Genomic DNA, 6,411 nt, shown 5'->3' with positions numbered 1-6,411 from the left:
ATAATGGCCCAAACGACCTAAAACCCAAAAGGGTTCTTGGTGAGTATGTTAAGCGTATCACTAGTACGCCTCGCATGCTAGCTTGCGCCAAAAGAAATCGGGGACTCAAGCACATACGCTAATGTACGCCCTACGTACGTCCCAGATTGACAAAACACCATTAAGCACTTAATGTTTAAGTCCAAATGTCCATTTTGCAGATCTAGCTCTTGGGGGATGTCTTAAACGATAAAGTCACCAACTTGATGCCTTTGCATGGCCTAAAGAGACTCAAACCCTAGATTTAGCATTCTACTTCCATCAAATGATCATTAACGCATTCATTGTTGATCTACAACCATCAAGATGCAAACTTTATGGACTAGGAACCTAATAAACATCAATAGGAACATCTCATAAATTTTGGAGTAACATTTACTCACAATAACTCATTCATGGGACCAAAATATGCTAAAATCTATACTAGTTCTAGATCTAAGCATAGAATAACCAAGGTCAAGACTTTATACCTCTAGGAAGCTGAGAAAGATGAATAAACTCTGGATCTACAAGCTCATACTTGATCAAATCTCCTTCACCAAGCTTCTTCTTCTTCAAGATATACCAAACACATACAAGGATCAATTCTCTCTAGAAATGGGTTAAGGTTTCGAGATAGTGCTTATAGGGACAATGGAGGCTGATAATGAGAGAGTCTCGGGGCATAAGGTGTTTAAATAGGATGAAACCCCTAAAATTTACGTTTTCCCCCGACTTACGTGCGTCCAACGTACTAAAGGTACGCCCAACGTACCAGGGGGTAAACCACGTGTCCAAAATCCTTAGAGGTACGCCCAACGTATAAGGTCTTCATTCAAAGTAAATAAACACTTAATGAATAAGAAATTTACCTGAAAAACCGGGCGTTACAACTCTCCCCCACTTGAAGCATACTTCGTCCTCGAAGTCCGACTCCACAAACAATTATGGGTAGTGCTCCCTCATCTCATCCTCAGGCTCCCATGTCCATTCTGAACCCTTCCGATGCTGTTATTGCACCTTCACTAGACCCACAACCTTGTTTTGCAAAGTCTTCGTCTTCTTGTCTAGGATCACAATCGGTCTTTCTATATAATTCAAGCGCTCATCTACCTAAATGTCCTCCAAAGGAACCACTGCGGAATCATCAACCAAACACTTCTACAGTTAAGAGACGTGAAAAGTGTTGTGAATCTGACTGAGCTCCTCGGGTAGCTCCAATCGATACGCAACTCTACCCACCTGGGCAATAACATTGAAGGGATCGATGTATCTGGGGCCCAACTTTCCCCGCTTCCTGAACCGGATAACACCTTTCCAATATGACACCTTCAGAAGTACCATGTCCCAGAGCTGAAACTCTAAATCTGACCACCACCTATCAACATAAATTTTATGGCGGCTCTGCGCGGTCTGCAACCTCCCACGTACCTGATGGATCAACTAAGCAGTCCAAAGCACCACATTCGTGCTACCCATGACTTGTTGACCGACCTCCCTCCAACAAATCAAGGTCCGACACTTCCTTTCGTAGAGAATCTCAAAAGGGGGTCGAGCAATACTAGCATGATAAAAACTCTGCCAAAGGAAGGTATGTATCCCAACTCCCGCCAAAATCTAATTCACATGCCCGAAGCATGTCCTCCAAAGTTCGAATGGTACGCACACTTTGACCATCAGTCTACAGGTGGAAAGTCATGCTGAAGTACAAGCGAGTACCCAACTCCTCATGAAATCTCTTTCAGAACCTGGAGGTAAACCGAACATCCCTATCTAAAACTATTGAAACCGACACCCCATCTCGTGCGACAACCTCCCGGATGTAGATGTCTGCCAGCTTCTCCGCAGAGATGCTCTCCTAAATGGGAATAAAATGAGCGCTCTTGGTCAATCGATCCATAATGACCTAATCGATTCTACTCGCGCGTACTTGTCTGTGGTAACTGTTGGGTTTTGAGCATTCTAACACTCCTATGGTGTACATGCAACCCTATAAACCTTGGATCTATGTTTTCTCTATTATACATGCAAATATTAACTATTCCAAGGTTTCATCCTAACTAGCATATTATGAAGCACCTATACTACAAAGTTCTAGTTAGATGACATACCTTTTGATGTAGCTTGATGTCTTCAAGCTTTAAGAGCTTAGCCCCAATAGTGTGGAAGCCTCAAATGGAATCACAAATCACCAAAACACCTTGGAAAACCTTTAGAGAATATGGATACTTGGCTCACACTATGAAATCGGTTATTGCCCTCTTTAGTGTATCCACACTAGCTACTAGCATAATTTCATGAACCATAAGACCCTTTATATAGTGTGGAGGATTAGGGTTAAACCCTAATACCCATGACCTTTCATTTCCTAGGATCCATGGGTTAAATCTCCATGGACTATCCATGAAGACTTAGCCCAACCTAAATGAACTTGGCCCACTACACACACACACATAATATATTAATATAAATCATAAATATACTATTCTCAAAAGACTATCCATATAAATTGTGTCGGTGAAGTGCAACCCAAATGGACCATGTCTGGTCGGGTCAAGTACATACCAAATATAGTTATGGACTTAGACATTAATCCAACAGTAACTTCGTGATGAAGTCCATCGTGATCTCCTCCCATTTCCAAATGGGAATACCCAACGGCTCCATTTTTTCGTGAGGTCTTTGATGCTCGACCTTGACTTTCCTACAAATCAGCACCTCTCCACGAACCAAGCCACATCCCGCTTCATGTACGGCCACCAATAATAGAGTTGGAGACTTTATCAAAATCATACACCTTATCTTAGATAGATCACAGGTGTGTCTAAACAATTTCATAACTATGAAAAGGTATGCCATAATCATAGTCTCAATTGTTTAGACCTTTTGCCATTTCTCATAAGATATTCCGATAGTACGAGACTTTCCCGACATCTTTCCTGATGACGTATCTGGACTCCCTCCAGTACGTGAGCTAGAGTTCCGCATCGATCTTGTTCCTGAGGCTACTCCCATAGCCAAGTCTCCATATCGGTTGGCTCCAGCCGAGATGCAAGAATTGGCAAGTCAGCTCCAAGAATTAACCGATAAGGGATTTATCCGCCCTAGTACTTCACCCTGGGGAGCCCCGGTCCTCTTCATCAAAAAGAAAGATGGTTCGTTTCGTATGTGTATTGATTATCGGGAGTTAAATAAATTAACCATCAAGAACCGATATCCGTTACCTCGGATCGACGACCTTTTTGATCAGCTTCAAGGAGCTTCATGCTTCTCAAAAATTGACCTTCGCTCGGGTTATCACCAACTTCGAGTACGGGAAGAAGACATCCCCAAAACCGCTTTCCGAACCCGCTATGGTCATTACGAGTTCACCGTTATGCCTTTCGGCCTAACAAATGCCCCTGCCGTATTCATGGACTTGATGAATCGGGTATTTAAACCTTATCTCGACCATTTTGTTATCGTCTTTATTGATGACATCCTCATTTACTCCAAGACAAAGGCAGGGCATGAAAGACACCTTCGCCTAACTCTCCAAACGTTGCAAGGAAATCGACTCTACGCCAAATTTTCAAAATGCGAGTTTTGGTTAAATGAGGTACAATTCCTTGGTCATATTGTAAGTGACAAGGGTATTTTAGTCGATCCCGCAAAAGTTGAAGCAGTCCAGAATTGGAAAGCCCCACGTACCCCCAAGGAAATTCGGTCCTTCCTCGGTTTAGCTGGCTATTACCGGCGTTTCATTTCAAATTTCTCAAAGATTGCTTTACCGCTTACTTCTCTCACCTGCAAGGGTACACCATTTTATTGGGGACCCAAGCAGGAATACGCTTTCCAAACCCTTAAACAAAGTTTGTGTGACGCTCCGATTCTTACACTCCCTGAAGGATCCGAAGATTTTGTGGTATTCTGCGATGCCTCCAATCTCGGTCTAGGTTGTGTTTTGATGCAAAGGGGAAAGGTTATGGCTTACGCATCACAACAACTCAAAATCCACGAAAGGAATTATACGACTCATGATTTGGAGCTCGGTGCCGTGATTTTTGCTCTTAAAATTTGGAGGCATTACCTTTACGGCACTAAATGCGTAATTTTCACCGACCACAAGAGCTTGCAACATATTCTTAATCAAAAGGAACTCAATATGAGGCAAAGACGATGGGTCGAGCTCCTAAATGATTACGAGTGTGAAATACGCTATCATCCGGGCAAGGCAAACGTCGTAGCCGACGCGTTAAGCCGAAAAGAACATGCCCATGCATTTCATCTAATATGTTCTCCTATCTTGTCCAATCTCAGGGACCGAATTCGAGGAGCCCAACACTCGGCAATTACCGAAAATGACATGCCCATGGGAATTGATGGGGAGTTGGAAACTAAATCTGATGGTATTTTCTATTATCAAGATCGCATCTGGATCCCAGATCGTGACAATCTTCGTATATTCCTGATGGAAGAAATCCATAAAACCCGATATTCCATTCATCCGGGCACTGACAAGATGTATCATGGCCTGAGAACCAATTATTGGTGGTCGGGAATGAAAAAGGATATTGCTTTATTCGTGGCCAAATGTCTTACATGTTCCAGGGTCAAAGTAGAACATCAACGGCCCTCTGGACTATTGGTCCAACCAGAAATCCCCAGGTGGAAATGGGAAGCGATCGTCATGGATTTTGTAACCAAACTTCCCCGTACCACAAAAGGACACGACAGCATTTGGATAATCATTGACCGTTTGACCAAATCCGCTCATTTCCTTCCCATCCGTGAAAATTTCAAAGTCGAAAAACTTGCTCGGATTTACATCAACGAGATAGTTAGTCGGCATGGCATTCCTCTCAGCATCATTTCAGATCGTGATGGGAGATTTCTCTCTCGGTTTTGGCAATCACTTCAAACAGCCATGGGAACCCTCCTCGATCTCAGTACCGCCTATCATCCTCAGACCGATGGTCAATCTGAGAGGACTATTCAAACACTCGAAGATATGTTGAGGGCGTGTGTCTTGGATTTCGGAGGAAACTGGGACTCTCATTTACCGTTGGTGGAATTCTCCTATAATAACAGTTATCATTCTAGCATCAAGATGCCACCATTTGAGGCATTGTATGGCCGTAAATGCCGATCTCCTATTTGCTGGCATGAAATTGGTGAGTCCCACGTGATTCGCGAAACAGTGGATTCTTCAATCGTTGGTCCTGAGCTTATCCAGGAAACAACCGACAAAATCACTCAGATTCGCGATAACCTTCTCGCAGCTCATAGCCGACAAAAGAGTTATGCCGACAAGCGACGCAAACCGCTTGAATTTACCCTGGGTGACATGGTCATGTTAAAAGTGTCCCCATGGAAAGGTGTGGTTCAATTTGGACGCAAGGGTAAATTGGCACCACGCTACGTAGGCCCGTTTAAGATCATAAAAAGGATCGGACCAGTAGCCTACGAGTTGGATCTACCAACAGAGCTTAAGAAAGTTCACCCAGTATTTCATATAGCCAACCTCAAGAAGTGTTTAGCAGACGAGAACCTTCATGTTCCTCTCGAGGATATCCAAATCGACGAGACAATGCAATTTATTGAGAAACCCTTGGAAATTGCCGACCGAAAGGAAAAGCAACTCAAAAGAAGTCGCATTCCCCTGGTTAAGGTCAGGTGGCAGTCGGCACGTGGACCTGAGTATACATGGGAGCGTGAGGATCATATGCGTACCAAATACCCACAACTTTTCTCTTAAGGTACTCTCTTCTTAAATTTCGGGACGAAATTTCCTAAAGTAGGGGAGACTGTGACATCCGCCTAAAATGGATTCGGGTCAACCCAACCCAATTGGAAATTTAATAAACCCTACTCAAGATTACTTGACGCTAATAGGATCAAAACCCATACACTACGATATAAATTGACGTTAATAGCAACATAGTATAGTACAACGTTATAACTATAATCAAATTAAATTATGATACCATATTAAAATCAAATCAAAGTATAATGCTCTAATTAAATTAAAAGAATCAAACTTGAATGCTATAATTAAACTTCAAATCAAAGTAGATTGTTATAATCAAATGATAACCTATCTTTTATAAAACTCCATTTTTATAAACTTTACATTAAATTTTATAAAAATCTTATATTAATTATGTAAAAGATGCTTGTGTTAGTGGGAAATTATGAAGACCACCAAAAGCAAAAAGATTATTCCCATGGTCTCCCACTCACACCTCCCATCCACTTTCCTTCCTTTTTCTCCCAACACATTATTCTCTTCACCACTTAAACCTTCTCTATTCTTTCTCTCACTCTCAATCTCGAAATTCATCCAAGAAATAATCATATTCCAGCCAAGAACAATCTATTATACTCAAATCTTCATCCCTCTTGAAGCATTCA

This window comes from Lactuca virosa, chromosome 9, assembly GCF_052849685.1.
Source record: "Lactuca virosa cultivar CGN04683 chromosome 9, Lactuca_virosa_CGN04683_v6, whole genome shotgun sequence".
In the NCBI taxonomy this organism is placed as follows: domain Eukaryota; kingdom Viridiplantae; phylum Streptophyta; class Magnoliopsida; order Asterales; family Asteraceae; genus Lactuca; species Lactuca virosa.
The sequence above is the reverse complement of the archived record's forward strand: the minus strand, read 5'-3'. Positions refer to the sequence as shown.